Source organism: Canis lupus, chromosome 25, assembly GCF_003254725.2.
Source record: "Canis lupus dingo isolate Sandy chromosome 25, ASM325472v2, whole genome shotgun sequence".
Taxonomy (NCBI): domain Eukaryota; kingdom Metazoa; phylum Chordata; class Mammalia; order Carnivora; family Canidae; genus Canis; species Canis lupus.
Window position 1 is genome coordinate 18,717,529 of NC_064267.1, and position 13,860 is coordinate 18,731,388.

Consider the following 13,860-nt stretch of genomic DNA (forward strand, 5'->3'; position numbering starts at 1 on the left):
AAGATTTCATTCTTTTTTATGGCTGAGTAATATTACATTGTTTACATGTATACCACATCTTTATCCATTCATCAATCGATGAACAGTTGGGCTGCTTCCATAATTTGGCTATTGTAAGTAATGCTGCTATGAACATCAGGGTGCATGTATCCCTTTGAATTAGTGTTTTTATTTTTGGGGGGTAAATACCTAGTAGTGCAATTACTGGATTATAGGGTAGTTCTATTTTTAACCTTTTGAGGAACTTCCATACTGTTTTGCAGAGTGGCTGCACCTGTTTGCATTTCCAGGGACAGTGCAAGAGGGTTGCTTTTTCTCCACATCATCACCAACACTTGTTTCTTGTGTTGTTGATTTTAGCCATTCTGACAGGTATGAGGTGATAATTACATTGTAGTTTTGATTTGAATTTCCCTGAAGATGAGTGATGTTAAACACTTTTTTCATGTGTCTATTGGCCATCTGGATGAAGAAATGTCTGTTTCTGCTCTCTTTTTTATTGGTCTTTAATTGTTTCACATGGATTAGTCTTGCTTTTTAAAAATGGTTTTATTTATTTGAGAGAGTGTGCACAAGCGGGGGTGGGGGGAAACTCAGGGAGAAGGACAAGCAGACACCCCACTGAGCAGGGAGCCTGACCTGGGGCTCTATCCCAGGACGCTGGGATCATGACCTGAACCAAAGGCAGATGCTTAACCGACTGAGCCACCCAGGTGCCCCTAGTCTTCCTTTTTTGAGGCAGACTGCATTTTCCTAAAGATGGCCCCCATATTATCCCCTGAAATGTGTGTTGACACCCTTCCTATTAGTGGTAGTGGCTGAGGAAGATAGTACAAAAGGAAGCCGGAGAGGTGGGCAAAAGCAGATCATTCACAGCATTGTAGGCTATGCTAAAATGTTGAATTTTGTTAATCAGAGAAATGATATAACTGCTTTCTCTCTCTTTTACGTTTTGGGGAGGAGTTGGTAGCAATGGATAGAAGAGCTTCAGTTGTTGATTTTAGCTCCCGAATAAGGAGCTATTATCCTCATAGCCTGGAGATTCTCCTATCCAGGATATTATTTACCAAGGAAATGGGTCTGTACACCACATAAAGCAGAGAGGGATAGTAGAAACGCTTAGGTTGGCCAAAGGGCTCTGTGGACACTTACTGCCCATGTGACCTTGGAGGAAGTTATGTTACTTTTTCAAGTTCTTTTTCCTCATCCGAAAATGAGCATGATAATAGTCCCTACCTTGCAGAGCTGCTTACAGGGTTCACTGAAATAATGCATGCAGAAGGCTCCCACAATACCTGGCACACAGAGGGATCCAGAGGGCACATGAACTGAGATGGGCTCTCATTGACTCCCAAAGTTTCTGTTTTAGTCTCTCCATCTTTCAAGAATTTTGAATGAGGGGACACCTGTGGCTCAGCTGTTGAAGGTCTGCCTTTAGCTCAGGGCATGATCCTGAGTCCTGGGATTGAGTCCCACATTGGGCTACCTGCATGGAGCCTACTCCTCTCTCTGCCTATGTCTCTGCCTCTCTCATGAATGAATAAATAAAATCTTAAAAAAAAAAAGAAGAATTTTGAATGAGGAATTCACTGGAGTAATGAAAAATATTTTATACCAGAAGGCTGTGTAACATTAAGCAAGGGAATCTATTTGAGATTCATTCCCCTCATCTCTAAAATACCCAGATCATTTCTCAGGTTTATGATGAGAATTAAGTGAGAAAGGGCTTTGTTAACAGTCAACTGTTAACAAGTGTCAGATATTAATGCTGTTCTTAAATAACACTTGACCTCCCATGTTCCTGGGGATGTTACTGAGTGGAAAGAATCTGGGCCTGTAGCCAAGGGCAGCATTTGTAAGCATGTAAGCATTTGTAAAGATGAATGCGTGTTGGAAACTACAGTAGCCTTCTCATTATACTTTGCTTCCTAAAATCCCTTGGCCAGACTGTGTTAGCATTCACATTACATGAGTAAGATATGGCAAATGAGCTCTCCATCCATTCACAATTTTGCCAGCTCTGCTCTTTGATTGAACCTGAAATTACCTTTCAGAGGTTGGTCCAGGTGAAGCATGAGAGGTTCTGGAGAGGTCTGGTTGCAGTGCTTTCTATGTAGTCCAGACCTAACTTCTTAGAGCCATGGTTTTCCTTCCTACTAAGTAGAAATGTAGTAGTAAACATACTCCACCCCCCATTTAATTCCCACTGATGCTACAAAACTGAATGGAATTGTAAAAATTATATAAGCCTATTCACATATTTTTGAAGTTTTTAGGCTGATATATAAAAGTCACTATGGAAAGTATTCTTGGAAAGTGTGTTCTCTTCAAGTAGAAGAAATTGGAATAAATATCTTTGAATTTCATAGGTGTTGACTGATCCCTCATTTATGAGAGTATCACACAGTAGTTAAGAGCACAGACTGTGGAGCCAGACTGGTTGGGTCTGATTCCTGTCTCTGCTACTTATGTGTACCCGGGCAACATACTTACCCTCTCTGCCTCAGTTTTCCCATCTACAAAATGGGATGATAATAATAGTATCTCCCTCTCAAGGTATATAAAGGTGTTTAGAACAGTGTCTGGCAAATTATAAACACTAAAGAAAATCCTGTAGTCAGTGCCTAGCACAGTTTTCAGCACCATATAGAGCTTCTAGAATTGTGTTGTCTGCAATACTGCTTCTTTTTTTTTCTTTTTTGAAAGTAGTCTTAGGTTTACAATAAAATTGAGAGAAAGAGAAAGGTTCCCCATATACCACCTCCTCCCCTACACACATAACTTCCTTCATTATCAACATTATTCACCAAATGGCACATTTTTTCTTTTCAACCAAGATTGAACCTACATTGACACATTATTATCATCCATAGTTAACCATAGGATTCACTCTCGGTGTTACATATTCAATCGGTTTGGACAAATGTATAACGATATATATCTATCATTATATCATAGAATATGTTCACTGTCCATAAAATTCCTCTGTGCTTTGCGTATTTGTCTCTTCCCCATCCTCATTCAATAGCAACCACAGATCATTTTACTGTCTCCATAGTTTTGCCTTTTCCAGAATATTAGGTGGTTGGAATCATACAATATGTAATCTCAGATTGGCTTATTTCATTTAATAATATGTACTTAAATTTCTATCTTTTCATGGATTGGTAGCTCATTTCTTATTAGCACTGAATAATATATTCAATTGTCTGGAGGTATCACAGTTTATCCATTCATCTACTGAAGGACATCTTGGTTGTTTCCAAGTTTTGGCAATTATGAATAAAGCTGCTGCAAGGTTTTTGCAGGTTTTTGTGTGGACATAAATCTTCAACTCCTTTGGGTAAATACCAAAAAGTGTAATTGCTGAATCACAAAGTAAGGGTATGTTTAATTTTTGAGAAACTGACAAACAGTCTTCCAATATGGTACTCCAACGAATGAGAGTTCCGATTGCTCACATCTTCACTGGTGTCAGTGTTTTAGAATTTAGCCATTCTAATAGGTATATAGTGGTTCTTATTATTTTAATTTGCGTTTCCCTGATGATGTGTTACATGGAGCAACTTTTCATGTGTTTATTTGCCATCCATGTATCTTTGGTGAGGTGTCTGTTAAGATCTTTGGCCCACTTTTTAATTGGATTATTTTCTTATTGTTGAATTTAAGAGTTCTTTGTTTACTTGGATAAGAGTCCTTGATCAGATGTGTCCCTGTTGTTTCTTTATGCTTGTTCTCCTTGTTCCACTGAGCTGACTTGACTCAGACAATGTAGTAAGGAGTCAGACTCCTTTTGATGTTTGCTGACAACTTTTAAGCTTCACTCATATCTTTTCTTTCTGTCCCAGATTTGGAAAAAATAATAAGAAAGCTTGAATGTTCTCTCTTTTGGAACCCTTGACTTATCCCCACCCCTACCACAGTACAAGCCCAAGCTGCTATCCTTTCTCTGCTCTCATCTGGTGACTGTTAAGTGAAAAAAGGAGGAGTAGCAACTGAAAGATATTGAGGGCCTCATAGGTATTGTGTTTCACAGGTAATTCCCTCAGCTGCCCCACGAGGCACTTATCATTATCCCTATTCTAGAGATGACAAATGAAGACTCAAAGAATGCCATGTAATGTAACAAATGGCAGGGAACATCTACACTAGCTCTATCTGATGCCATAGCCCATGATGCTGTTCCAGTGTGAACAATCTCCTTTTCTCCCTACCTTCTGAATCCCTCCCCTTTTCTCCTATCTTCTGAATATAGGCCTTCTCATGCTCTGTTTCTAAGCCTGTTTTCTTGACTCATTCCCTTGTTGATTGCAAGCTCCTCCATTCATTAATTCCTCAAATATTTATTAAGCATGTACTATTTGCCAGGCACTCTTCTAGCCCTTAGCAATGAACCAAGGAGACAAGGAGCTTACATCCCAGGGCTTGTCCATGGGACATAAGTAATCAAACAGATCAGCATGTGAAACATGGAGCATGACAGATGCTGAAAATTGCTATGGAGAGAGATGAAGCATGGAAAGGGGAAGGGAATGTTTGGGTAAGGTTGTGTAGGGTGTTTATAGTCATCAGGCAGATCTGGGAAGGGTGGGGGGGAAAGAAGTCTAGGGTGTTTAGGAGAAGGCATTTCCAGGAGAGGGAGCAGCTAGCTCAAGGGCCTGCCTTTGACAACCACTTGGCATCCTGAAGGAGCCAGATCAACAGGTGAACAGATCTCAGTATAGAGGTAAAAGGTACATTGCATAGGGCCTTGTAGGCCAATAAGGACTTGTGAAGTTCTAATGGGGTCAACCAATAGCTTTTGATCTGCTAGTAGGTGCTCGGAACTCTTCCAGGCACTTTACACACATGGGCTTTATCCTTATGATCCCTAAGAGTTTGGCCTTCTTCATCCTTCATTGCCTATTGAATGAAGTCCTGATTCCAGAGGTAGGCACTCAAGGGCTCCACTGTCTGCCTACCTGACTCACCTTCCACTCCCCTCTGGGACCAGTCTCTGCTTTCCCACCCTAGACATTAAAGGGAATGATCAGGGATCAGTCAGGGGCAAATGCCCCCTTAATCTTACCTGGGGAGTTGACAGCTTCAGAGTCTCATTCCAGCATGACTGTTGTCCTAGAGGCTCAAGTATGTAAACCAGGTGCTGATTTAATGAACTTACATTATGAAATAACTGCTGGGGGCATGAGGTCTCCATATTCCCCAGCCAGGCCTTCCTCTGGTTGCATCAGAAGTCAGAAAGTCGATAGGTGAGCATGGAATTAGAGGAAGCAGATGTGGCTTTGTGATGCAATGTGGGCCTGACATGCCTGTCCCCATGTTAGGACGAGACTTGCCAGGGATGCCATTGCCTGGCTCAGTGGAACCAGGCCCCTTCCTCCCGACAGGCATGAGAGCACATAGCAACCAGGCCTCAATGTTCCTTTTCTTTGTCTCTGTTGTGGACAGCTGCTTTCTGACTGACAGGCTTTAGCATGGGTTTTCTTACTTAAGGTAATTCTATCATCTCTGCTTTGGCCCTGGATGTGTTCGTTTGAGTTTTACTCTCTTAGGCAATCTTTTTTCTGTCTCGTGGGGATTTGGTCACAGATACTGCAGAACCTAGAGGTGCTAACAGGCAAAATACTAGACTCAGGCTCACAGGGGCCAGGAGACATGTGTCTCTCTACCCTCTAGTTACTACACCCAGGTAGCTTGAAATCTACCTCGTAGGGAGCTGGCTTCCAGGACCCACAGGGACCCACTGGGACCCACCTCTCACCCCTGCTCCTTCCTTTCCCTACCTGTGATGCTCTCCCTCACCTCCGTCATTGAAATCCTACCTCCTGAAGCCTCAATGAGCCTGCCGAGTGTGGTCTCCTGAATACTTATGACACCGACACCATGTGCCTTTGCTGCCTGCCTCAAACCCTGCCCTTGAGCCACTGGTTGTTTACAGACGTGCCTTTCCTGTTGTATTCTTTGCTCCTCTGAGGCTAGCACCACACTGATCAATCCTAGTTTCCTCCCAGGGTTTAGCATGGTGCTGTCTACCTAGCAGGTGCTTGATTTTGTTGAAAAATGAAAGCAAGAGGAAGAAATTCCATGTTATAACTATAAAATGCAAAAAAGGAAAGAAAAAAAAACCTAATGTCTGTACTTTCAGGCTTACCATGTGCTTTTCTCCACACTATCTCAATTTATCTTTACAACCCTGTAGAGGGGAGCTTTGATCCCTTTAAGGTGAATCAGGCTTTCCTCTTAAATTTCCATTAAACTTTATCTTAGAGCCTCTGGACCAAGAAGATAAAATTCCCTGAGTTGGGTTCTGGTATGTCAGAGGGGAGGAAGGAGTCTGCCCAGAGATCTGGTCTAAAGCGGAGAAAACAGCACCAATGAGGCAAAAGTGGAAGACAGGTCCTGGAGCTTGTTTGGGCAGCTAGCTGGGTGAGATTAGCACACCTGCAGTCCGAAGATATTGAACTGCACCAAGGCTAAGAGCCCCTGGAAGGAGCAAATGGTGGTTTTCTTCCACTCTTTTCACTGTGAAAGGATATTTTTCAAAGAAAAGGTAAAATCATGGCTTGCCTACAGCTATAGAATGAACAACTAACTGTTAAAGATTTTTTTCCTTTTTCTATATATGCATTTATTTGTTTTTGTATATTTTTTATTGGAGTTCAATTTGCCAACGTATACTATAACACCCAGTGCTCATCCCGTCAAGTGCCCCCCTCAGTGCCCGTCACCCAGTCACCCCAACCCCCCGCCCACCCCAACCTCCCTTTCGACCACCCTTTGTTCGTTTCCCAGAGTTAGGAGTCTCTCATGTTCTGTTGCCCTCTCTGATTTTTCCCACTTATTTTCTCTCCTTTCCCCTATAATCCCTTTCACTTTTTTTTTATATTCCCTGTATGAGTGAAACCATATAATGATTGTCCTTCTCTGACTGACTTACTTCACTCAGCATAATGGCCTCCAGTTCCATCCATGTAGAAGCAAATGATGGGTATTCGTCGTTTCTAATGGCTGAGTAATATTCTGTTGTATATATAGACCATATCTTTTTTTTAAGATTTTATTTATTTATTCATGAGAAACAGAGAGAGAGAGAGAGAGGCAGAGGGAGAAGCAGGCTCCATGCAGGGAGCCTGACATGGGACTTGATCCTGGGTCTCCAGGATCACACCCTGGGCTGAAGGGGGCACTAAACCGCTGAGCCACCCAGGCTGCCTTAGACCACATCTTCTTTATCCATTCATCTTTCGATGGACAACGAGGCCCCTTCCACAGTTTGGCTATTGTGAACATTGCTGCTATAAACATTGGGGTGCAGGTGTCCCAGCGTTTCACTGCATCTGTATCTTTGAGGTAAATCCCCAGCAGTTTAATTGCTGGGTTGTAGGGCAGATCTATTTTTAACTCTTTGAGGAACCTCCACACAGTTTTTCAGAGTGGCTGTACCAGTTCACAGTCCCACCAACAGTGCAAGAGGGTTCCCCTTTCTCCACATCCTCTCCAACATTTGTTGTTTCCGGTCTTGTTAATTTTCCCCATTCTCACTGGTGTGAGGTCGTATCTCATTGTGGTTTGATTTGTAATTCCCTGATGGCCAGTGATGCGGAGCATTTCCTCATGTGCTTGTTGGCCATGTCTATGTCTTCCTCTGTGAAATTTCTGTTCTTGTATTTGTCCATTTCATGATTGGATTGTTTGTTTCTTGGGTGTTGAGTTTAATAAGATCTTTAAAGATCTTGGATACTAGCCCTTTATCTAATAGGTCATTTGCAAATATCGTCTCCCATTCTATAGGTTGTCTTTTAGTTTTGTTGACTGTTTCTTTTGCTGTGCAAAAGCTTCTTATCTTGATGAAGTCCCAATAATTCATTTTTGCTTTTGTTTCTCTTGCCTTCATGGATATATCTTGCAAGAAGTTGCTGTGGCCAAGTTCAAACAGGGTGTTACCTTTCTTCTCCTCTAGGATTTTGATGGATTCTTGTCTCACATTTAGAGCTTTCATCCATTTTGAGTTTATCTTTGTGTATGGTGTAAGAGAATGGTCCAGTTTCATTCTTCTGCATGTGGATGTCCAATTTTCCCCGCACCATTTATTGAAAAGACTGTCTTTTTTTTCCAGTGGATAGTCTTTACTGCTTTGTTGAATATTTGTTGACCATAGAGTTGAGTGTCCACTTCTGGATTCTCTATTCTGTTCCATTGATCTATGTGTCTGTTTTTGTGCCAGTACCACACTGTCTTGATGACCACAGCTTTGTAGTACAACCTGAAATCTGGCATTGTGATGCCCCCAGCTATGGTTTTCTTTTTTAATATTCCCCTGGCTATTTGGGGTCTTTTCTGATTCCACACAAATCTTAAGATGGTTTGTTCCAACTCTCTGAAGAAAGTCCATGGTATTTTGATAGAGATTTCAGTAAATGTGTAAATTGCCCTGGGTAGCATGGACATTTTCACAATTCTTCCAATCCATGAGCATGGAATATTTTTCCATCTCTTTGTGCCTTCCTCAATTTCTTTCAGAAGTGTTCTGTAGTTTTGAGGGTATAGATCCTTTACCTCTTTGGTTAGGTTTATTCCTAGGTATCTTATGCTTTTGGGTGCAATTGTGAATGGGATGGACTCCTTAGTTTCTCTTTCTTCAGTCTCATTGTTAGTGTATACAAATGCCACTGATTTCTGGGCACTGATTTTGTATCCTGCCACACTGCCAAATTGCTATATGAGTTCTAGCAATCTTGGTGTGGAGTCCTTTGGGTTTTCTATGTACAGTATCATGTCATCTGCAAAGAGGGAGAGTTTGACTTCTTCTTTGCCAATTTGAATGCCTTTTCTTTCTTTTTGTTGCCTGATTGCTGAGGCTGGGACTTCTAGTACTACTCTGAATAGCAGTGGTGAGAGTGGACATCCTTGTCTTGTTCCTGATCTTAGGGGAAAGGCTCCCAGTGTTTCCCCATTGAGAATGATATTTGCTGTGGGCTTTTCGTAGATGGCTTTTAAGATGCTGAGGAATGTTCCCTCTATCCCTGCACACTCAAGAGTTTTGATCAGGAATGGATGCTGTATTTTGTCAAATGCTTTCTCTGCATCTATTGAGAGGATCATATGGTTCTTGGTTTTTCTCTTGCTGATATGATCAATCACATTGATTGCTTTATGAGTGTTGAGCCAGCCTTGCATCCCGGGGATAAATCCCACTTGGTCATGGTGAATAATCTTCTTAATGTATTGTTGGGTCCTATTGGCTAGTATCTTGTTGAGAATATTTGCATCTGTGTTCATCAGGGATATTGGTCTATAATTCTCCTTTTTGGTGGGGTCTTTGTCTGGTTTTGGAATTAAGGTGATGCTGGCCTCATAGAATGAGTTTGGAAGTATTCCATCTCTTTCTGTCTTTCCGAACAGCTTTAGTAGAATACGTATGGTTTCTTCTTTAAACGTTTGATAGAATTCCTCTGGGAAGCCATCTAGCCCTGGACTTTTGTGTCTTGAGAGGTTTTTGATGACTGCTTCAATTTCCTCCCTGGTTATCGGCCTGTTCAGGTTTTCTATTTCTTCCTGTTCCAGTTTTGGTAATTTGTGGTTTTCCAGAAATGCATCCAATTCTTCTAGATTGCCTAATTTATTGGCATACAGCTGCTCATAATAAGTTTTTAAAATCATTTGTATTTCCTTGGTGTTGGTGGTGATCTCTCCTTTCTCATTCATGATTTTATTAATTTGGGTCTTTTCTCTCTTATTTTTAATAAGGCTGGCTAATGGTTTATCTATCTTATTAATTCTTTCAAAGAACCAACTCCTGGCTTTGTTAATCCGTTCAACAGTTCCTCTGGTCTCTAATTCATTGAGTTCTGCTCAAATCTTTATTAATTCTCTTCTTCTTCTGGGTGTAGGATCTATTTGCTGTTTTTCTCCAGCTCCTTTAGGTGCAAGGTTAGCTTTTGTATATGAGTTCTTTCCAGTTTTTGGATGGATGCTTATATTGTGATGTATTTCCCCCTCAGGACTGCTTTTGCTGTATCCCAAAGATTTTGAACGGTTGTGTCTTCATTCTCATTCGTTTCCATGAATCTTTTTAATTCTTCCCTAATTTCCTGGTTGACCCTTTCATCTTTTAGCAGGATGGTCCTTAACCTCCATGTGTTTGAAATCCTTCCAAATCTCTTCTTGTGATTGAGTTCTAGTTTCAAAGCATTGTGGTCTAAAAATATGCCAGGGACAATCCCAATCTTTTGGTATTAGTTGAGACCTGATTTGTGATCCAGTACCTGGTCTATTCTGGAGAAAGTTTCATGTGCACTTGAGAAGAATTTGTATTCAATTGCATTTGTATGGAAAGTTCTGTATGTGAAATCCATCTGGTCCAGTGTATCATTTAAGACCCTTGTTTCTTTGGTGATGTTATTCTTAGAAAATCTGTCATTTGCAGAAAGTGCTGTGTTGAAGTCTCCTACTTTTAGTGTATTATTTTCTAAGTATGTCTTCACTTTGGTTATTAATTGATTGATATACTAGGCAGCTCCCACATTAGGGGCATAAATATTCATGATTGTTAGGTCTTCTTGTTGGATAGATCATTGAAGTATGATATAGTATCCCTCTTCATCTCTTTCTACAGTCTTTGGGATAAATTTTAATTTATCTGTTATGAGGATTGCTACCCCAGCTTTCTTTTGAGGACCATTTGCATGGTAAATTGTTCTCCAACTTTTCATTTTCAGGCTGGAGGCATCATTAGGTCTAAAATGAGTTTCTTGTAGACAGCAAATAGATGGGTCTTGCTTTTTTATCCAGTCTGAAACCCTGTGTCTTTTGATGGGATCATTTAGCCCATTCACATTCAGAGCTACTATTGAAAGATATTAATTTAGTGTCATCGTAATACCTATTCAGTCCCTATTTTTGTGGATTATTTCTTTGGGCTTCCTATTTCTTTTACAGAGTCCCCGTTAATATTTCTTGTAGAGATGGTTTGGTGGTCACACATTCTTTCAGTTTCTGCCTATCTTGGAAGCTCTTTATCTCTCCTTCTATTCTGAATGAGAGCCTTGCTGGATAAAGTATTCTTGTCTGCATGTTCTTCTCATTTAGTACCCTGAATATATCCTGCCAGCCCTTTCTGGCCTGCCAGGTCTCTGTGGACAGGTCTGCTGTTAATATAATATTTCTCCCCATATAAGTTAAGAATCTCCTGTCTCAGTGCTGCTTTAAGGATTTTCTCTTTTATCTTGGAATTTGCAAGTTTCACTATTAAATGTTGAGGTGTCTAATGGTTTTTATTGATTTTGGGGGGAGGGACCTCTCTATCTCCTGGATCTGAATGCCTGTTTCCCTCCCTAAATTAGGGAGTTCTCAGCTATGATTTGTTCAATTATGCTTTCTGGGCCTCTGTCCCTCTCGGTGTTTTCTGGAACCCCAATTAAATGTAGATTTTTCCTTCTGAGGCTGTCATTTATTTCCCTTAACCTTTCCTCATGGTCTTTTAGTTGTTTTTCTCTTTTTTCCTCAGCTTCCTTCCTTGCCCATCAACTTGTCTTCTATGTCGTTCACTCTTTCTTCCACCTCATTAACCCTCATCATTAGGACCTCCATTTTGGATTGCATTTCATTTAATTGATTTTTAATTCGGCCTGATTAGATCTAAATTCTGTAGTCATGAAGTCTCTTGAATCCTTTATGCTTTTTTCCAGAGCCACCAGTAGCTTTATAATTGTGCTTCTGAATTGGCTTTCTGACATTGAATTGTAATCCATATTCTGTAACTCTGTGGCAGAGTACTGTTTCTGATTCTTTCTTTTGTGGTGAGTTCTTCCTTCTAGTCATTTTGCTCAGTGCAGAGTGACTGTATAAGTGGGCTGAGTCAAGAATATCAACCATGAGCTAAGTAAATTTCACCCGAGATTATTCTGATGAGGTCAGAAACCAGAAAATGAAAACAAAGATCAGAACAAAATAAAACAAAAGGACCACTAAAGTGAAAAACAAATTTTAAAACAAAGTAGTAAATAATAAAAGGCCAAGAATCCCCCCAAAAAGAAGATAAAAAAGCAAAAGTAAAGAGGAAAAAAAGAGAAAAGAAAAAAAAGAGAGAAGAAAAAAAGGGGTGGGGGGGACTGGGAAATGGTGGTAGTGAAGAAGTTGTAGCCAAGGGAGAATGTAGTCTACATAAGGGGTCCTAGAGGGTGATCCTCTTGATTCTGAGTGTATTAATTTCTGTATGTTAGAAGATGCTCAGTCCCAAATTTATATAAACCAGCAATACTTGTAGAGAGCCTCAACACTGACCACCACAACATAAACAAGATAAAAGAGAGGGGAAGAATGGGAAGGAAGAGAGAATATAATCTCACAGAATGAACCAGCAGGGTATACCACTTGGTTCTGGGTGCATGCTGGTCATGTTTTAGAAGGTATTAACTTCCACCATTGTAGAACAAAATGAGGCAGAGAAAACAAAGACACAAAACAAAAAAATATATCTCGTATATCTCCCAAAATTAAACTGAGTATGTTGAAGGGAATCTAGAAGTGGAAAATATATCTAAGACATGTAATTGTAGAAATATGTAAGTCTAAAGGGACTGGTAAAATATCATAGTTAAGGTGGGAAAAGAGAAAAAATATTGGAAATTTTTAGTCTGATGTAAAAACGAGTTGTACTGGAAAAAGGGGGGGAAGGGGGAGGGGGACCCTCTAGTTTTATATACCCTAAATCTCTCGACTTTCCCTGGAGCTTTCAGTGCTGCTTGGTCAAGAACGTTCTCTTCCCCTGGTCTTCTGGGGGAGGGGCCTGCTGTGCTGATTCCCAGGTGTGTGCACCTAGGGGAGCTGCCCTGCCCCCCGCTAGGTGCCGGGTTCAGTGGGAGCTGTTTATCCCGGGAGGTCCCTGTTCCCTGGCAACCCCGACCCTCCCAGGCACAGGGTGACAGCAGGAGGAACAACATCACTGGCGGTGGCCAGCGCTCCAGCCCTGAAGTCAGCTCCCGCAGTAACTACCGCAGCTCCCAGTCCGCAGGGGCCTGGATGCTCCGGGGGCGGGGTGGGGCGCCAGGTGGCAAGAGCATCCTTGCTGTCCTGTGTCCTCCCCGCCTCCGCCTGTCCTGGGGGGAGCGCAGGAACCTGGGCTGTGTCCCCCCGCGCCCTGGGCTCGGGAGCCTGCGCTGCTGGAATCGCGCTCCCGGGCCGGGGCTCCTGAAGGCAGCAGGGCGCAGCCTCCTCCCCCGGAGGCCAGCCCTTTACTGTGCTCAGCCCGCGGTGTTTGGGGCGCTCTCCTCGGGGCGCGTTCCCTCTATTAGTGTCCCTGGGGAACCCAGGAGCTCCACTGCCCCTCCTGGGATCCCGCCCAAGTTCCCTGCTAAGCGCCTTTCTGTCCGGGAAGAATCTGGGGCGGATTTTTTAAAGTTCCCGCTTTTCCGGGCAGGGCTCTCCTGTCCCAGAGACTTTTGCCACCCAGCCTTAGCCTGGCTCCTCGCAGGGCCCCTCCCCCATTTGATTCTTTATTTTATTTTTTCCCACCTTCCTACCTTGCTAGAAGCAAAAACCCTTCTCTCTGTAGCGTTCTGGCTGTTTTCTCTTTAAATCTCAGGTTGAATTCGTAGGTATTCGGGATGATTTGGAAGTTATCCAGGTAAGTTGGTGGGGACAGGTGACTTGGGGACCCTACTCTTCTGCCATCTTAGTGTTAAAGATTTTATTGGCTCATTATTTAGATGCGGGAACTTGTTAGAATTGGTTCAGAGGACAAAAAAAAAATCACACATGGAATGTCAGAAGATTGTGCAAAAGGAATAAACCAGGCTTTTCCAGGGGAAGCAGGACTGTACCTCATGGGATGGAGTTCATTTACATACCTATAGACAAGGA